This window comes from Prionailurus viverrinus, chromosome B4, assembly GCF_022837055.1.
Source record: "Prionailurus viverrinus isolate Anna chromosome B4, UM_Priviv_1.0, whole genome shotgun sequence".
Lineage (NCBI taxonomy): Eukaryota > Metazoa > Chordata > Mammalia > Carnivora > Felidae > Prionailurus > Prionailurus viverrinus.
In genome coordinates this window covers 45,887,307-45,908,907 of record NC_062567.1, presented here as the reverse complement: position 1 = coordinate 45,908,907, position 21,601 = coordinate 45,887,307, and the positions used below count along the sequence as shown (strand labels likewise).

Below are 21,601 nucleotides of genomic sequence, written 5' to 3'. Positions count from 1 at the left end.
CAATTATGGTAAATATTTCCAGAATACCCACCTGACATTCCTTTGAGAGCTTTTACTGTAGTGATTTATTTGTAGAGAGAGAAGCCAAGAAAACACTTTTTTTTCCACCGGGGAAATGCACCAGTTCTGTAATAATGAATATTCACGTAGATACTGATAACCTCGCTCTTTTTACATATGCTTAGAGGTTTATTTTATCTCCTGGCACTTGCATCATGGTGCACTCTCTATGATCTGGAGTGAATCCTCAAAAATGTCTCATATGTCTTTTTGTGATTTGGGGGGAAGATCATACTTTTCCTTCTGTATTGTGCAATGGTCAGTTTCAGAGTTTTCCAGAATTCTGAAAGTAGATTTAATAAGTGCCATTAGCGAAATGGATGGTTCTCTGTTGTCGTCTCATTTTAGCTGCTGCCAGTTTCACTAACTGATGTGTGTTGTATATGCAAATATTTTATATACATAATAGTCCGGTGTCACCAAGTGCCCACAAGTTTGTGAATCCTGCCATAAGGGGAGCTCTTCAAGTTTCAGTAAAACTAGTAAAATGAACATGATGTCAATGCAGACCTTTGGGTCTTGGTTTGAAGAAACTTTAAATGAGCAATAATCACATTTGTTTGCAAAGGGCCTTCATCCATCACAATTATTTTTTGTTTATCAACCCTAAATTATGAATCCTTTTACTTACGTAGTATGAGTCACATTAAATTTTTTTGCTAATCAGATCAAACCACTATCTCATATTTAGCTTTTTGTCAAATAAAGCTTCTAAATGTTGTGTTTTCTAATCCACTCTGCTATTGTGTTGCTATTAAGCCGTATCTTCTGCACCCTGAGTCTGCTCACTGGTTTCCTGGACCCAAGTATAAGATCTTACGCTTATCTTTGACTTTCATCTTATTTTCAGCCTATAGCTCCAGCCTATTAAAATCTTTTGGAATTCAGATTCTGTCACCCAACATATTCATTAGCTTTTAAATCTAGGCAAGTTGAAGGAGGTGTGTTTAATTTGTAGCCTGGCCAGGGTTGCACAGCTGCTCTTCGAAAAATAGAGCATGATTAAACACCATGTGGAGGAGAGGTAATTACTTTCTTTTGTCCCTGGAGAAGATAGTTTCAAAGTCTTGCAAAACTAAGATATTGAGGAAGCTCAAGGAATTAATCTTCTAAATATTTACTTTCATTCCATATTCATTTCAAACTCCATTCCATACAGAAACTAAACTCCGGTTTATTTTGTTAAGAGAATTCCAATTTTCCTCCTAGACGTACTCAAGGTCAGCATCGAAATTAAATTTCCACCATCTTGAATTTATAGCTATTCCTTCCTGAAGGATTCATTCCAATCATATTTTGCAAGGTGTTCCAAGATTAGTTTAAATAATTAACACTGAAAAGCTCAAGTAATAATAGAAATATATATGTAAAGTTTTAAAATAATTTAATTGAAAATATTTTGGTAAATAAGGTAAGCTTTCCCAGTTTGGAATTAGAAAGCTGTGTGTATTAGTTTATAATAATGAGAATACTTAACTCAGATTATAAAAAGATTTCATGTAATTTATTAATACCTGTTGAACACGCATGTCATAATTTCATTTTTTGGAACTAGAATTTATATTATAGTTGAAGCTACTTCTAGATTAAGAGGTCATTACTTTTGTTGTATTGGTTCCTAATTTACTAGGCCTCACTCCTAGTTCCCAATTTATTTTCTAATGAACTCTTAAAATTTTACCAACTGTATCGCAGAAGAAAGGGCACGTGATAACAAGATACATTAATCTGAGAAAATACTTTGTAAATATCAGGAATTTCCTATTTGCTGTTTTTTCTCTAAAGGCCTGATATATTCAGAGTAAATCTAACATAAATACTTAGATAAAATATATTTAGAAGCATTTAAGAATAGTTGGGCTTTTAATAGTGGAATGGCATTGCATTTGTAAAATAAAATAAAAATAAATGCGACACTGCTGTACAAAACCTGACATTTAGCTTTGATGCGTGACCAAGGATGATGCATATGGACTCAGCACCCAATTCCCTATTTATTGTCCAACCAGGGTTACATTTCATTTTGCATTGTTTTCTCAATAGTTGCTGATATCTTTCACAGTTCCTGGTGAATCCAGAGACCTCAGTGAGTTTCAGGGATGCTTCAGAACCTTGGAGAATGGGATGCAGTGGTAGTGTGGCAGTATTCCAGTAATAGCAACACACAGACACGGAAATGTCCCCATAAATGAGGTCCCTGGGATAGTTTGTGCTTTTAAATTATGCCGTTCCCGAGGAGCTTGGTATGAGAGGAGGGATAAAGAAGGGGGAATTATTCTCCACATATAAGTTTGATATACAGTTGAACATTAGGGGCAATACTGTATATCAGAACACAGCACAGCATCCACATGGTGACAAAACTTCAAGAATTTTGTTCTTTTACATTTGCCAAATATCCACATAACTTTTTTTTTTAACTCATTCACTCATTTGTGCTCTTTGACAAAACCAGCTACTGATAGTTGACCCATTTATTTGACACATCGGAATAACTTTTTTCTTTCCTATGGCAGATTTAAGGTTCATTAATAGAACCCTCTGTTAATGAAGCTTGACCAAAAAGTCCATTCTTCACTGTTCTGAGTTTCTGAAGCAAGTGATTGCCTAACTATTGGATATTTTTCGTAAGTTCTTTTGTATTGGTTTGTGCTTTTAACCTGTATGTTATAGGTTAAAATATACGTATATGACTAACAAGATGACAAATTGTTTAAATCCTAGTGGCCAATAACATTATGATTTTTTTTTTTTTTTGGTTGTTCCTGCATACTACCTTGAACAGTACTGGGAACAGAAAATTTTGCCATTTTTCTTTGTCATGAATATTCATTATGATTTTATATTATTTGTGTCCTTTGACAATGGATATAAAGTATATTATTATATGTTTGGAAATGTATCTTCTATGCTATAACCCAGAATCTTCTATCATTAACCTCAGATCTCTCTTTATTCTTATATGTTCTGAGTAGCTACTGTTTGTCAGACAGGCACTATTCTAGCTGCAGAGAAGACAAGAGTGAGCCACAATGATAAGTTCCTTCCCTGCTGAAACTCATATTTTGATGTAAATACATAAGTAAATAAAGTATTTCCAGCTTGTGATTCATTTTACAAAGAATATAAACATGATGCTGGTGATTTTAGAAAAGGGATGAAGGAGAGCCCACTTCCGATGGTGGAGTCAGAAACAGCCTCTTTGGATATGTTGATTTTTAAATGGAGTCCTGAAAGATAAAGGAAAATGAGCTGATCACTTGAAGAGCCGAAGAACATTCGAAGGCACAGGAAACAGGAAGAACAAAGGCTCTGAGTAAGGAAAATGCTTGCGGAGTTCTAGGAACTATTTAAGGTCAGTGTGGTTAAAGCAATGGTGGGGGAGGGGCATGGTACAAGATGAGGTTAGAAAATGGAAAGACAAACTGAGCTAATAAGAGAGTTCTGCAGTGATGCTGGACACAGGATCAACATAAAAATCAACTCTGTTCCAGTAAATCAACGAAAACAAAGGACAAAAACATGATCAACAGCAACCAAAGTATTTTAATACCTGAGAATAAATCAAAGGCATTGAAAATTAATAAAACAATCATGAAGGGCCTGAAAGAATGCCTAAATCAATGCAAAATATATCTAAGTTCATCCATGGATGAGAATCAGTATTATAATTTGTTAATTACCCCCTCCCCTTTCTATTAAAAATACAATTTGCCTCTAGTAAATATACTAGGGGTAATATATTCTTTCTTTCAGAAATAGCAGGTTGGATCTTCTGGAAAATACATGTTGTTCTTGTACCTCAGTTATAGCAAACTTGCTCTGGAGGACAGCCCAGTTTCAACTGAGGTTTTATATTACAGAATTTGAGCAAATTCCGGATGCACCTAAAATTCAACTTTGAGTGTGTAAGTCCATGCAAGGTACATGATCATTTTAATCTCCTTCCATAAGATGTATCAGGAAAGAGTAAATGAAAGTGATGCAAAATACCAAGGGTCTTTTAGAAGATGCATGTCAACTGAGCATAAAATCCCAAGCAGATGTAACTAAAACTGAACAGAAGTTCTGGCAGCGATAAACTTTCCATGTTGGCCTGGGATTTGTACCTTCATCAACAACTTCTGTTCACATTTTATCAGCAACATCAGTGACATGAACTAACCGGTAAAAGATGCAATGAAGTGAGGCAGAAAGTATATGAGATCAACAGATGGGAAACCTGGATTTTTCTTCTGTCTCTGCTTTGGCTACCCTGAGAACTTGTATAATTCATTTAGCATGGAGCTCCTTCCATTGATGGTCCTTGGAAACTGGATTAGAGATTGTCTGAGACCTTGAAGCCTAACCGAGTAGAGTTGACTGCTTGCAGCAGGAAGGAAGCCAGGTCATGGTTTCAGGCCTGGTCTGAAATGTGTGGAGACTTGGGGGAGCAGATAGGGGAAGGACGGAGTTGAATAACTGTCCTCACCAACATCAGGTAAGGTGAACTCAAGAATGAACAGACTGTCTTCATTCTATGACTGTTCCATTTTCCCTTAAACAGAGTCAATCTACAACAAACATCTGCTGGTCTGAAAATATTTTCTTAATGTTCATTTTTATTTCATTTAAGCCATCCGGCATATTGAAATGAGCCAGTCAAGTAACTGTGCACGCTACGGAAGGCAGAGTGAGTAGAAGAACCCCCTTGGGCGCAGTCTAAAACAATCACCCACAGCCATCAGTTGTTGACAGTAGCAGTCAGAATATGTTGGCATGCAGTAATTAGAGATGGAGAGGCACAATTTCAACGAACATGTTCTATTATTAGTGTATTTCAGCAGCAGAGCAGCTAAGAGAACAAAGGCAATCGCTTATCTGCTTATAGTGAATTACTTGAGACAGCAGAACCTGTTTATACTCTGCACCAGGCCGGTGTTCACACCACATGTGCTGCACAAAACTGCTGTCACCAAGGTGACAGCCACCCCCACAGTGAATGAGTAGAGGGATAAACAGTGGAATGAAGACAACAAGGAAGCTTAAAAACAGCACTCATGCACAGCCTTGACCATGACTCCTGAACCCTCTCTAACCCAAACTGCACCCCCTCTCTGCCTAACATTATACAGAAAAGAGAAAAGGCATGTAAAGGAAAGCATGATTTAAAAAAATAATCATAGGAAAGCAATTTTTTAAAATAACATTTCGAGCAACTACTGTATTTAAGATTTAAACATGAATTATCCCATCTCACCCTCATAGAAGAATGAACAGATATTCAGAGAGATTTTAAGTGTTTGTTTAGGGTTACGAGGATGATACAACATGTTTGATGTAAAGCCTAGTGAACATTCTGCTCGCTGTACCATTCAGCTATGAAAGGCAGATAAGGAGAGCAATGTCATAAGGAGGAAAGTGCTGCTTCGTTTCTAGTCAGTACTATCTCATAGACCTAAACATTTAGAGGAAAATGAACTCCAGGGCCCAGGGATAGACATCTTTCCATTTACGGGCATTGCCACATACTGTCGAAAACAAAAAAAGTATCAAATAGAAAACATTTTTTTCTCCACTGCAAATAGAGCACCTAGGATAAACATTTAAATTGAGAGTAACTTCCTTGTATAGTATGGAGAGGAAAATTGGGAAAAAATGATTTAATTCTTAAAGGTATCTTTAGAAAATTTACAGATGTGGAACATTTCTTTCTCCAAGATAGAGTCCCATGCATGAGATATTATTTGGCATAAAGTTGGTTACTGTGTGCCATGATTTCTCTATATACGTTACTCGGGTTCTATTTAAATTTCTTTTGGCTGATTAAAATTCTGAATTTTTGTTTTATTTTAGTTGCCGTTAACATCTATAAAATTTTGATACCAAAAAAACAAAAGGTTACTTATTAATTCAATGAGTCTCTGGGCAACATTTTCGCCTATAACAGTATCAGGCAAGGCTCCAGTCACAACTTACGCCTGTCATTTTCTGTAATTAAAAGTACACAGTCATATTTATGCATTCTGCCTCCTAGCAGCTGCAGTTAGATTAACTGTGAACAAAGAAAACATTTTGACACAGTTAATTATATGGTAGTTCTCCTTTTCTAGCAAATACCAGCTACCTCCTCAAATGAATAAAAGCACTTTTTTGTTATTTTTTTATATAAGAACATAAATAACCATGGAAAACTTCAGTTTATACTTTTAAGGAGTTTTTTTTTTTTTTGCTTTTTTTTTTTTTTATTAGAGAGAGAAGAGAGAGAGAGAGAGAGAGAGTACATATGCACAGGCAGGGGAGGGGCAGACAGAAGAACAGACCTAATCCCAAGCAGACTCTGCACTGTCAGCACAGAAGCCTGATGCGGGACTCAAACTCATGAACCATGAGATCATGACCTGAGCCGAGACCAAGAGTCAGAGACTTAACCGACTGCACCACCCAGGCACCCCTATGTATAAGGAGTTTTAATCTTTATTTCCAACATTTCAGTCTAACAAACATTAAACTATCTGGTACTTTTAATGAACATACATGATTATCAGATTAAACAGATCTGACTCAAATGTTCTTTTGTGGGGCAAGATTTCAAGCATTTTTTTCAAGCATTTAAAAAAAACCTTCACATGAGGAGAAAGACGTGAACGGGATTTGTCTTCACCTTTGCAATGCATTAGACATCACAAAGGAATAGCTACATCCCTTGTCCTGTACACGAGGGCCATGCTGCTTCTCAGGAATTCTCATCAGGCAATACATGTCCTTACTGGAAGTGTTTTCTTAATAGTGGGAACTAAAATTGCCCAGTAAGAAATGGGCTGTTCCTGGGCAGAGAAAGGAGGTTTGCCGCTGAGTCATCTGCTTTAATGGTGTGGTAAACATGGAGATCAGTGGGGGAAGGAGGGCATAGTTACAGTTTATTACATGAAACCCAAACCGACCTGTCAGTAAGGATGAGAGAGCTTGTTTCTGTTCACTGCCTTCAGTCCTTTGTAGGAAAAGAGTGCTGGGGGTAAAGTCGTGAGACTGCAACCTAACCTAACAAGAGGTCCTAACCTGCAACCTACAACCTAACCTGCAAGAGGTCCATCTCAGATGGCAGCACTGGAAGGAGACAGGGAAATGTCACTCAACATGAGTCACAGTTGCCTTGATTTCTAAATTCATTGTAATCTGTGTGCTTCTCTCTTCCTTCCTCTTCCCCTTCAACCTCCCTCTCCTACATATCTTTACTGTTAAGAATTTCAAAAATAATACAGTTGGGTAGGTCAGTATGGACTCAAGGGAAATGTATTGAGGAAAAATACGCAGAATGGTAGGGGATGGTTGTGCTTGTAACTACACGCATAGAGGGTTTTGGCCTTTAGAGATCCTTTTATATAAAGCTCCATTAAAATAGACATCAATGTAACTGAAATTTACTTAGCGTATATGAGAATGGGCTTTGGAGTCCATCCTACTTGCTTGGTGATTTCCTGTCACTGAGGATTGTTTTCTTGTTTGCAAAATAGGGGTCACTTTATGTGTGCCATGCTGTTTGAGTATTCAGTAAGACAATGTATTCAAGGTGCTTGTTATAGCCCTCTTTAAATGGTCCTTCTTATTACTCAGTAATAAATGCGCACTTTAATATAGAAGAGAAACATAATGCAAATACGATTTAATTACAGCAAATGACAGGCATAAGTGGCGACTGGAGCCTTGCCTGATATCGTTACCCCTACAGTTAAATGAATGTTTGAAATTCCCTTAGATGAGTGAAACTACTTAAACTTTAACATTTTTTAGCTTTCTGTTGTGTGTTTGTGTGTGTGTGGTGAAACAGACTTCTGTGTCTAATGGATACTGTAACCTGCATATGGATGGGAGTATTAAGATGAGTGTCTGGAAAATAAGTTATTATATGTGAGAAAACACACATTGATAATGATGCCAGAAATCAGACCATGCTGAAAGCAAACGATTTCTTCAATAATCAAACTCCTTCGGAAGTAAATAACAGATATATATTCCTAACACATATTTCTGGATGACTGATGAAAATCTACTGCACAGAGAAACTATTAAGGTTCTGTGTGGATTCATTGCTATGCTAAATGAAGGTAACTAAACCTGTTTATGTAAGCTGTTTTTCCGATTCGTGTATATCAAGGCTGAATCACATTTCCTCTGTGTCTCGGATGATTTGAGCAGTACAACTTCGCAAGGGCAGAAGACACCCCCTTCCCTCTGGGTTTTCACACTTCTGAAAATTCCATCCTCTATGCCTCCATCCTTGGTGTTCATTCCTTTGAAAATTGTGGCTTCGGTAGCTACCAACCACGAACAGTTCCTTTCTCTAAAAATGGCACTCAAATAATTTGGGGAGAACTGATTTAGTGATGGTAGCCGGTCAAGTGGAAGGAGCCCTGTAACGCACTCTCCCTGTTGCCAGATCCATTACTGGGGCTACATGCTGGGCTCAGCCTCCATCAGGTGCTGCATTGGGCAAGAGCCAAGAGCCAAGAGCCAAGACCATGAGTTGCTTCCTCAAAGCATATCCACAAGGCTTCCTCTTCCCCTATAGAGAGGAGACATGGAAATGTGCTTTGCATCATATTTAGTATGCAGAGCACCCATAGTAATTTGAAAATGACATATTTCCCCTGAGGTTATTTAGGAAAGTTTCAGTATGTGTAGACCTGTTGAAATATGAGTGTTTGAATGGGATGGATAAGGTACATTTGACAGGAGGTTTTTTTGTTTTTTTGTTTTCGTTGAATCTTTATAGGATACGCGTTATGGAGACTGGACTCAAACCACTTTAAGAATAAAAGCGATTTATTTTCTTTCATATTGGGGAAATCCAGTCAGGCATAACGGGGTCCAGGTACTTAAATTATGTGATCAAAAAATTTTTTTTCCTTAATATCTTTACTCTCCTCTCTGTTAGTTTCATTATTTATCATGTTTTCTCCAGGTGGTAGAATACTGTCCCCAAAGAGCTAAAACTTTTGTATGATTTCATTTCCTAATCTTAGGAGTCTCAATTTTTCTGTGCTTCTATAGTCTTTGAAGTAGCATAACTGATTATCGTTCTTTGGTTCATATGCCTACCTCTGGACCAATGTTTCTGTCCAAGAGAATCGGATACCCTGACTCCCTAGTCTGACATGTAACCATATAAGGGGACAGGGGTCTGGCTGCTCCCCACCAGAATCTCTTGGACTAGAGAAGGAACAATTTCTATAAGAAAGAATGTAAGGGGCACATTAGTGGCAGATTTCAAGCATTTATTGAGACATGTCATTTGTAAATTAAATTTGGGACTTGAGCATTTTTTTATATGTTCAAAAGCTGTTTCAAGACATCTTTTGCTTTTACTTCCAGGGTGACTGTGAAGCCAAACCTTTAGTCTTGTACCCTGGGGACTACGGCACTTCTATGAAATGATCTTTGTCAAGTTTTTGAATCTAAAATTTAGAAGGTCTCAGTTTCTCCAAGTCCCTCAGGGTACTCTAGGCAAGCCACCAAGGTGGCCGGTAGTTTCCCGGTCTCCATTTTGTATTTCAAGGCTAAGATAATGAGGAAGAAAGAAAAAAGAAATCAAGAACTCTTCTCTGAGAGCTCATATGCTAAGAGATCCAGTTCTGAAGTTGTCATAGTGAGCAAAAGAATGCCAAGCCTTGCAGCTCAGTGGGCCAAGTTCTGTTCCCGCCACATGTCTGTAGCCTCCACGGATATCAATGGGAGTTGTGTGTGTGTGTGAACTGAGCACAGAAGCTGGCTGTGTATAAATAGCTCTGCAATGGTGAAAATCTCTTCTTGTGTGTCTGGTACAACAAAGGTAGTCTTTTGCAGTTAGTGCCTGCTTCCCCCTCTAATAAAGTAACCAGGCAGTTTCAAGAAATTCCATACCAGAGTATTTGATGGCAATTCTTTCATTTAAAAGATTTTGATCAGAAAACAGGGAACAGGATTTGTCTTAAATTCCTCTCCCTTTCCGTTAGCATATTCAAGCCGGATTTAATGATTCTTTGCAAAACTGGCCTCCACTATTCCTTTGGCTGAGCTGTCAATCTGCTAATTGACTGACACGCAGCTAACTGGGGGGAAGGGTGGAAGTCGCTATGTTCATTAGGAGATTAAAAAGTTATCTAAAGCAAAGTGCTTACTTTCACACTGGCTGCCAAGAAATACAGAGTCAGAGCTACATCGCATAGAGGGTCTTTCATGAGAGCAGGGTTCTGACCCCATCAAGCAGGACACATAGGTGGGATCCCTGGACCATTGGTCATCTGCCATTCTTCCATCAGCCTCAGTCTGACACTGATGACACTGATGTGAGGCTGAGCCATCTCCTGGCCTCACGTGAGAATTTCTTTCAGAAAAGAATTAAAGATAGACTTGTACTTTGTCCATTACAGTCTGGCTGGTTCAGTCAATAGAGTATACGGCTCTTGAAGAGTTAAAGATAGACTTGTACCTGTCCATTAGAAATAGGAGATTTCTCCAAGATTTTTATATGAAATGTTCTAGTCTATGAAAGTGACCTACCGGTAGATAATTTTCAAATGCCATCGTCAGTCCATGCCCTAGTTCTACACTCCAAACTGGTTTCTGGCTGGCGTCTAGAAATCTCTGTTTGGATATCGTGTTCACACTTCTTAAATTCATCCAAAACTTAACTTTTATTTCACCCCACCCCTGTCCCAGAACATTTCTACTAGGTGTGGCCTCTACCTTCGTTAACAGTGATATCTTTAATAATTCAACTCAGAAAACTGGTAGTTGCCCTAACTTCTCTCTTCCTTGTCACTTCATCTAATCAAAGCTTAGTTGATCTTACCTATTAAATTTCTCCCTATCTTCTTATTTTAGTCCCCTGCTCCTTCCATGAAAAGTGAATTAGAGTGGACGTTTTAGCTCCACTAATACCAATGTTTGAATCCCTTTTTTGTTACCTCTTTGGGGGGACACATCTTTTTGAAGGGAGCCTTGGTTTCTTCATATGTGAAATGGATATAACATCTACCTCACAGGGCTGAATAGTAAGGATTCAATTAGATTATACACGTAAAGTGTTGGTATAGTTGCTGCCATACGAAATAAAGTTCTGGTGAATGGTTGCTATTATAAAGCAGACACTTCATCCTTTCTTGCTAAGAATATTGTAGCAGACTCCCTGCGTACAGTCTTGCCTCTTCTCTATTCTATACTTCCTAAAATGCAAATCCTTCCACATTATTTATCCAAAAAATATTTTGTATGATAACGAAGTCCCTGTGACACTTATCCATCTATTTACTCCCCTCAAACCGCACCATTCCTAGTCCAACATTTTACCAACTGATGTGCCATCTTTTAGCCATCCATCCAAATGGAAAATCAGGATTCATCACTTAAAAACCCATCTTAAAATTGCCTCTTCTCTGAAAATTTCCCTGATCCCACTCCAAATAGAGTTGACTCCTTCCTTAATTCCACCTCTATTTTTGAAGCATAAAACTTACGTATTTCTATTAGAGGTTTAATTACACTGTATTGGCATTATTTGTGCACATATCTGTTTTCCTGACCAAACTGTTGTGTGGTCTTCAAGAATGCTTTGAAGAGAGGACCATAATTAAGACCATATTGTTCTCCCCCAAGAGTTTAGTCCAGTGCTGTATTTCTTCTCTATTACTGCCCTAGCAAATTTTACAGATAAAGCAACATAAAACAACACAAATTTATTATGGTACAATTCTATAGGTAAGAAATCTGGTATGCATCTCACTGGGTTGAAATCAAGGTTGTTGGCAAGGCTTCCTTTCTGGAGGCTCTAAGAAAGAATCTTTTTGCTCCTTCAGGTTGTTGGCAGAATTCAGTTCTTTGCATCCATAGGACTGAGGTTTCATTTCCTTGTTGGCTGCCAGCTGAAGACTATTTGCAGATTCTAGAGACTGCCTGAATACCCAGGCTTGCCCTTCTTCCTTAAGCTTCAAAGCTAGTAATGGCTGAGTCTGAGTCCATCCTGATCTGTTCTTCTACTTTCTGCTATTTTTAAGGACTCATGGGTGAGATTAAGCCCAACTATAAATTCCAGGATACTCTCAGTCTTGAAAGGTCTTTAATCTTAACCACATCTGCGAACTTCCTTTGTCCTACAAGGTAATCTATTTAAAAGTTCCATGGTTAGAGTGTAGACATCTCTGGGAGACCATTATTCTTCCTATCGAAAGGGCTTAGCATATTTTAAGTGATCAATAAATAGTGCTTGTTGAAACACAAAATAAATATAGGCAGATGACAATAAGTATGTAGGTCTTTTGATTATATCCCTGATTTTTATAGGGCCATAGATAAATTAAAAATTTTATATTCTTACCTGATTTACTTGCCATAATTTTTTTTTAATTTTTTTTCAACGTTTATTTATTTTTGGGACAGAGAGAGACAGAGCATGAATGGGGGAGGGGCAGAGAGAGAGGGAGACACAGAATCGGAAACAGGCTCCAGGCTCCGAGCCATCAGCCCAGAGCCTGACGCGGGGCTCAAACTCACGGACCGTGAGATCGTGATCTGGCTGAAGTCGGACGCTTAACCGACTGCGCCACCGAGGCGCCTCTGCCATAATTTTTTATAAGAATACTAGATAATTATGTTTTCTAGATCTTTGCCTTTCATGGGACCATGGACCATGGCAAATGAATTATACCCATCAGATCAAATGAATCTTTCTATAATCTTTGATTTATCATAAATCATAAACATTATTACTAAAGGCTATTCAAGAGCCATCATGACTCTTGTCTTCTTTGTGACTACTTATAGAAAGATTTATCATTTATATGAATTTAATATGAATGCATACATTTATCCTAGAAATATCTGAGTATCGAGATTGCCAACCTTTGTGAAAGGTAAAGAATGGTGAACAAAACATGGTCCCTCCCTTACAAGGCTTACAAAGTAATTGGGAACCAGATAATTAAAAAGTAATTACATGTCTAGGATGAACAGGTAAGGAAAGAACATTTTGGAGATATAAAGGTAATAGAGACATGGTAACGACAGTGGAATTAAAATTTTAAAAAAGACATGCTCTAAGGCAATCTCTTTCCTCAAGAACTCGATATTATGGTCTGGTCAGGAATACAAATATATGGACAAATATTGCCACTATGGTGCAACTAAACCAATAATAGATATATCTTCATGTTACAGTGATGCATTAAGGAGGAAGGAGTCCACCACATTCGGAATATGGCTGGAATGATTTCAAAGAAGTGAAGATTTTAAGTTGTGTTTTGAGGAAAAAAAACAAAACTCTTCCAGATGGACATGGAGGGATGGAATGGAGTTCTAGGGAGATGGGAAAAACTTAGGTTCTTCTCCCAGTTTGGAGAAGAGAAAGTCAGGAATGGATTTGTGGTTAAAGGATCATCATTGCTAAGACCCAGAGGATGGGTATGTGCTTGTTGGGTTAGGGAGAGGGTGTAAGAGAAAGGAATTTTCCAGGCAGAAAGAAGGGCACATTCAAAGGACTAGAGGATGGTGAGAATGAGTGTCAAGTACGAAGAAATGAGAAAAGTTCAGAATGACCACAGCATAAAAAGTGAGGAATTAGAAATGATACTAGAATAGTCACAAACCAGATCAAAAAGGGACTTTAAGCCCATGAAAGAGTGTAGATTATAGCCAAAGAACCACGGAAAGCCATTTATGTATTTTAAACAGAAAAGTGAAATGACAGATTTTCATCTTGCCTAATTCCATTACTTCCGACTAACTGAATTAGTTGGTAGTTCTCCCACCCCATGCTGAAACTAATCTCTACCCTTTCTATCAAGAGATTCTTCTTCCATTGATTACCTCATTTCTTTTTTTCTCCGCAACCAATAGAACATGCAGGATTCCCGGGAAAGATGGGCTGATGTTCTTCTAGTCTACAAAATCACACATGAGGGGAGCATTAAACTCGCTTGGGATCAATATCAAATTGGGTTGAGCAAAGGCTGTTCCCTCAAGCTATTCCTGTCTTTGGCAAGATGTGGACAATTTCCTATGGCTCTGCATCTGAGAAAAAGAGAAACAAACCTCCACAGATAAAAAGTATGGGAATATGCTGCTGTCATAGCCAAGCTGGGGATGGGAGACAAAATAACACATAAGATAGAATTTTGAAAACTTAAGTAAAAAGGAGATTTGAAATAAAGTTCCTGTAGGTGAATTTCTAATGTGATATGGTCTGTGCTTATAATGGTGCACATTCATGACAGTCAACTACTGCTAAATGAGAAGAAGAACCTGGCAGGCACTTAGGCTTACTCTTCAAAATGTGGACTTGAGGATATGGGCAGTTTCTATGTTTGTCAGGGAATACAGAAGCAGTAAAGCCTAAAAGTCAAGAAAAAGACAGCAAAAAATTGGAAGCTAAAATGGAATATGTTGGGGCGCCTGGGTGGCTCAGTCGGTTAAGCATCTGACTTCAGCTCAGGTCATGATCTCACAGTCCGTGAGTTCAAGCCCCACGTCGGGCTCTGTGCTGACAGCTTGGAGCTTGGAGCCTGGAGCCTGCTTCTGATTCTGTGTCTCCCTCTCTGTGACCCTCCTCCATTCATGCTCTGTCTCCCTCTATCTCAAAAATAAACATTCAAAAAAATAAATAAATAAAATAAAATGAAATATGTTAAAAGAAAGATGCTCAAGGCACCAGAAGACCTATCATATTTGTAAACATTTCTGATTCACACTTTTTCGTTAATACTAAATAGCTGGAAGAATTTATAAAACTTATGAGAGGGGTTCAGAGGAGAAAAGTAGGGGAGGGAATGGGGGAAGAAATTGAAGTCAGGTTTGAGCTCTAAGCTGGGAAAAAAAAAAGCCCTTTCCATGTCCTTGTCCTTCATGACTTTGCTAGTGCCTCCTTGACATTTATAAAGACAAAAGGAAAGCAGAAAGGCCTTGAGAGCTTAGTCACAGGCAGTAACTTCTAAACATAAAGTTATTCTACAAAATAACTGACACAGGCAATTAAATTTCTTGTTAACAAAATATAAACAGGCTGCACTCTAGACTCAGGAAGATATTATCCCACCCACAGAACCCAAAACTGTGTAGTTATTTTCTGATGCTTTAATGTGTATTTTCCAATGATTTGTATAAGGGACAAGAAGAGGAAGGAAGAAGAAGGCTCTCTCTATATAAAGTTTAAATAATAAAAGTGTAGACTAGGGAGTAGAGAGGGAAAGATGAGCTAGGAAGAGCAATTATAGAAAATAGGATAATAGGAGGCTGGTGAGCGGCATCAATTCTTCTGTGTCCTACAACACTTTAATACCGATGGAAATCATATCCAATCTCAACCTTAGAACGAGGTGGGCAATGGTGAACTGGCACTTTATGTCATGAGCTGTGGAATTCTTCCTGAGCAGAAGCACTGTACCAAAGCATTCCCCGATTTATCATGGAGGTTGGTGCCACTGAAGTGAGAGGTTGGTATGCTAGGCCATCTGGTGAGATGCAACTTGTCAATCTCCCAGATGGTTTGTGAAAAGAGGGAGACTTGATATTGAACTGAGATCAGCATATGAAAAGAGCCATGAAATCACAAACTTAAAACCCATTTTTTTTCACATAGTGTTCTGAAAGCTTCATTAGGGAAATCTTACATGGATTGTATCTGAAAGTTCATATATAGGAGTTTTAATTTATAACACAAAACCATTTAAATAATATTTACTACATTTGGTTTCACCTCTTTTAATAAGTGTTTTATTAATCTTAAGTTGCTGAGTTAGAAGGAAGAAGTTGACATTATTTTCATTGATTTATTCACACATATCCAAGTTTTATAAGACTTCCGTGGGAGGAGGTCTAGCAGAATTTGACTATATTGAATTACTCCTTTGGACAAACATGCTCTAAAAAATAAGTGTCATGTTTGTGAAATACTTGAAGATGATCTGCTTTTTTAATTTAAGTTTCCAAATAAATGTATTTTAGAACCACTTGGGTTATGCTCACTAATGATTCTTAAAATGATGTAATCAGCAAGCATTACACTTGCAGTATAACATATTCCCCATGCCCATAACTCTGGGATTTTTTAACATTAACAATAATTAAAAGTGGGAACTTTGAAATGGTGTAAATGTATTTATTTTTTTCCCAAGAAATAAAGCTAGGTTTTCATATATTATTTATTTTATTCTACTTTAGTTAGAACGTAATAATGTTTATATAGACTCACATACAATTCTCCTTCAGTTTAGATATGTTCATGTGTACAATAAAGCTTCTTTTTACATTTTAATTTTGAATTCATGTACAATGGCTACTTACTTGGGACATTTACTGTAAAATGTGAATACGTTTGAGACAAATAGATCTTTTAATAATTTGTAATATCTCAACCACTGAGGAATTAATAAATCAATACCTGGGGCACAGTACCAAATATAAATTAAGTATTGATCTTGTATCTATTTTCACATTCAATTAAGATGCCATTTTTTAAAATAAAGACCATAAAATAGAATGTATTTAACACAAGCTTTCTTCTTTCTTTGTAGTTAGGTTGTCTTCATGTTTATTTGTTTATCATTCTGCATGCTATGAAGCATTTGATTATTTCACTTTCCAGCAGTTTATCTGACTTGGCGAGAAAGTGGACAAAGTGAACGAAAGGCAGATCAAATAAATTAAGTAATTTTTGCTACTGTTAATGTTATAGGATGGGGGCGGCTCAGATCTCAGCTGCTATCTAAGTGGAATTCACACATGCTTGAAGAATTAGTGGGACAAGAATTCCAGAAATCCATTGGCTCACAGCTGACAAGCTCTGGGGAGAAAAACAAAAGCCAAAACACAAGCTTGACCAGTAAGAAATCCTCAGTTATCAAGGCGACAGGAAATATTGAGAGAGTCAGGGAAGGGGTTGGACTGCAGGAGTAGTACCTGGAAGAGTAGGGGAGATGTCTAATAGGGGAATGAAGGGGCTGGAAGGGCAGAGGTGGTACACAGAGGAACTGAGGTTCCATAATAAATGCCCCACTAGATACTCAGAAATACCCAAATGGACACTTTAGAGGAAGAGGGCTATTGCCTCACGTGTACTGATGGAGCCAACTGGTTTATATTTGGAATTACTGTACATATGTACCAATTTCTAAGCACAGATGAGTGAAACCTGAAGAAATACTGAATGATTTGCACAGTATTTGGCATGTAATTATTGCTCAAAAAATGTTCATTAAAAGAATGAATGAATTATGGTTCAACATAACATATAAAAGATGAATAATAATCATATACATACTGAATGAATAGAATGCTTGACAGTATTACATGCACAAAGTTATGTAAAAAATCCTTTTTTAGAGGTGCCTTGGTGGCTCAGTTGGTTAAGCGTCCCACTCTTGCTCTTGGTTTCAGCTCAGGTCATGATCCTGCAGTTTCTGAGATTGAGCCTGTGTCAGGCTCTGTACTGAAAACACAAGGCCTGCTTAGGATTCTCTCTCTCTCTCTCTCTCTCTCTGCCACTCCCCCTCCCCTACTCATTCGCGTACACTCTCTCTCTCTCAAAGTAAATAAATAAACTTAAAAAAATCTTTTTTATTGGAATGATCTGATCAGTAGGTCAGAGGCAAAGCTGTTATGAAAATATTTTGTTACTAGTCATAAATATTTAGTAAATTTTATACATTAAATCATACCAGTCACATAATCAAGCTGTGATTATAGGTGACCCAAAATTAACTTGGGTAGGGCAAACTCTATTTTTTAAAAAGAAAAAGAATATATTACAGTATTAAATACAGCCCTCCATGACACACACTATCCACATGGGCAGATACACATAAATGTGAAAAAAGAAAACATCTCTGTACCAGAGCAAATGAAACAGGAGATACAATCATTTTTTAGTAAGATAATATTTTATTTATTTATTTATTTGTTTGTTTTTATTTTTAGAAAGAGACAGGACAAGAGTGGGAGAGGAACAGAGGGAGAGAGAGAAAGAGAAAATCTTTTTTTTTTTTCAATGTGTATTTATTTTTGAGAAAGCATGAGCAAGGGAGGGGAGGGGAGGGGCAGAAAGGGAGGGAGACACAGAATCTGAGGCAGACTCCAGGCTCTGAGCTGTCAGCACAAAGCCTGACATGGGGCTCAAACCCATGAACAGTGAGATCATGACCTGAGCCGAAGTTGGACACTCAACTGACCGAGCCACCCAGGCACTCCGAGATAGAGAAAATCTTAAGCAGACTCCATACTCAGTGTAGAGCTCAATGCGGAACTTGATCCCATAACCCTGGGATCAGGACTTGAGCCAAAATCAAGAGTCGGACACTCAACTGACTGAGCCACCCAGGCGCCCAAATATCACATATTTAAATTGTGTCTTACAATTTACAAAGACCTTTCAGAGATTATCTCATTTAAATTACACCGTAATCCTGTGAGGTAGAAATTTTCATTTTTACAGATGGGTAAAGTGAATAAGTGATTGTGGGCAAATGATCTCTCCTCCAAGCTGCCTTGTTTCATTATGATAACCCTAAAATACTTTTCCATCAGGTACTTGGCTTTCTCCAACTTGAGATACCTATTACATTTTATTAAAAATCTATTAAAAACTTGGAAAATATGCCCATTCAAAAATCCTCCCAGCCATCATTTTGCTTCAAAGTGATAGAAATCTATAAAGGCAGGACACCTTTAATAATAGTACAGCACATTTTGTCATGAGCAGTCTGTTCCTTCGAAAATTATCATAAAACAGATTGAGAGCTAAATATGAAATGCTGAGCTCTCCAGTTAAAGCACAGACCTCATTTCATTCAGATCAACTCAAACAGATGAGACAGAAGAAATGGCTGAACAATTATTCTGTTTTTTTTCAGTCATGGTAGTACACTTCCCAGCTCAAGGTTGAGATAATTTATGGAGGGGATGGTAAGGCATAGTGTGCTTGGCTAATAATTTCTCAGCAAGACATATTCTAAAGCATTAATAGCCATATTCTGGGGCCTTCCTTCTATGCAAGCATCATCATTTTTACTAGTTTCATATACAGAGCTTAGTATCTCATAACCCAACAGAAAAATTTCAAAAAAGCAAAAATAACACACCCTTGGGCAAATGAAGTAAGCTCTTTAAAATTATGTTAACAGTTCATGTCGTTCTTCCACATCTTTTTTCAAGATACTCTAGTAAATTAAATAAAAAGAGGAGAAAAACAAACAAAACCTTATCTTCAGGTATGCTTTTTCTTTACAAAACCAATTTCACAGAACAGTCAGATGTGTAATAATGGGTGTCTTGGGGATGTAATTTTTTATGCAACTTGACATGCACGTCATGAGTAATTAATTATGTCTTCTATTTACACTTTGTCAGATAAGAGTATTAAACAGAAGAGCTGAGAGGAACACAGAGCACTACCATTAATCTGTTTAATTTGCAAATCTAATGCAATCAAAAGGAAGACATTAGTGTTAAAATTGTTTTTGTCCAGGTGGCATCTTTCATGGAGGAAAAGGCCTGTCTGAGGTGTAAATGCTGCACAAAGCCAGCAAGCTACAAAATCTCAAGTCGGCTTCCAAAGCCAGGACAAAAATCCTCCTGAGAATCATTGATTCTCAGTGCTCTACACAAAAACTGGAAGTCTGAGCTCTCTACCTTAACACAATGTATTATATTCGGCTCTGTGCAATTATCTAACAAAGGGCAGAAGCCCCCAATCCATTAAACCGAAGGTTGAACATGTGACCGACAGACTGATTGACAGAAAGGAGAAACTGCAAGAAAGAGTTTTGGATGAGCAGGAATCAACTGTCTCCAGGAGTAACCTGTGGCCCATTTCTTTCTGGATGGTAGTCCCCACCAATGACTCAAAAGCTGATTCAGTCTCCTGTGTCTCATAATATTTCTATCTTAAAATTTATTTAAAAAAATTACTTAATGTTTTATTTATTTATTATTTATTTTATTGAGGGACAGAGAGAGACAGAGCACCAGCAGTGGAGGGGCAGAGAGAGAGGGAGACACAGAATCCAAGCTATCAGCACAGAGCCTGACGTGGGGCTGGAACCCATGAACCGTAAGATCATGACTTGAGCTGAAGTGGGACGCTCACCTGACTGACCACCCAGGTGCCAGAATACTTCTATCTTAAGACGAAGAGGCAGAAGATATAAGTTAGTGAATGAGGAAATAGAAGCCATGTGAGAGCTCTCACACCGAAGGGTATGATATAGTGTTCAGATTCTATGGTTACATTCCTAACTCCTTCAATACCTGTCTGAAACTCAGTTTACTCATTATTAAAACGGTGATGATGATTGCAGGATTATATTAGGATGCAATGAGGTCATGTGTGCAAAGTCTCTGGGCCAGTCCCCAGTAAACAGCAGCCTCTCAATAAATGAGCGATTGTCAGGATCACCACCATCATTTTCAGTAATATGGCGGGCGTTGGAAGAACTTGTCTTTTCACTTCTGCCAGAGATACTTGTACTGGTTGTTTCCTTTTGGATATACCTTATAAACAAATGTGGCACTATTGGTAGGACCCTAATTGCTGAGCTGGTAGGATGTTTATGTGTATAACAGGTTCAGATTTTCTAGTTAGTTTTGTCTAGTAGAATGTCATTTTTACTTGTAGTTTTAAATAAAGGATAAAACTGTAGAAGAAATTCTACAAGCATGACAGGATATGTATGTGAATGATAATTTTTATAATAAGCATGGCAACTTTTAGTCACAGACAGAGCATCTAATTCTGAAAGTGTGAAACCACGGAAAGGAAAATCTCATTCAAAATGGAGGTCCTGGGGTGCCTGGGTGGCTCATTTGGTTAAGTGTCCGACTCTTGGTTTCGGCTCAGGTCATGATCTCACAGTTCATGGGTTTGAGCCCCACATTGGGCTGTGCACGGATAGCAGAAGCTGCTTCAGGTTCTCTCACTCCTTCTCTCTTTGTTTCTTCCCTACTCTCTCTCTCTCTGTCACAATAAATTTAAATTTTTTTTTTAATTTTAAAATGGAGGTCCTGAAGAGGAATCACTGATGCATGTACCACTCTTCGAGGCTTACTCTATATATCTTGATTAGAAGAAGCTTACTTTACTATCCCAAGCAGGAGGAAGGAAGATTTTCTCCTTGCCCAACAATAACCCAGCCAATGAGAACTGCCACAATTCAGCCAGTAAGTCACCACAACCCCAAACTCTTACTCACCTCCTGTAGACTTTTGTTTCAAAAAGCCCTCCCCGAATTCTTTTCTCCTCTATAAAACAATACTTCTCTGTTCTCCGGACTTGCCTATAGTTTGGCATAGTTTGCATGTCTCAAATTGCAATTTATCTGCTATTCCTGAATAAACTCATTTTGTTGGTATACTAACTGGCTATTTTATTTTGAAGGTTGACAAAAGTATGCTGACAGTTACAACTTGTCTCTGAAAAATCCACTTATTTTCCATTTATCTCTAAGAGTGCACACAGATTAATGCATAAACAACACGATCCAGGGGAGTTTAAGTCTAGGGACTAATTTACTGAACTACCCAACCAACAGAGGATTATTTT

General features: G+C 37.8%; 1 pseudogene; it reads right to left on the bottom strand.

Annotated features, from left to right (window-relative positions):
- LOC125170573 (cytochrome c oxidase subunit 1-like) overlaps positions 1-21,349 on the bottom strand; it is a 39,930-nt pseudogene extending 18,581 nt beyond the window's left edge.
- Positions 21,350-21,601: the final 252 nt, after the last annotated feature.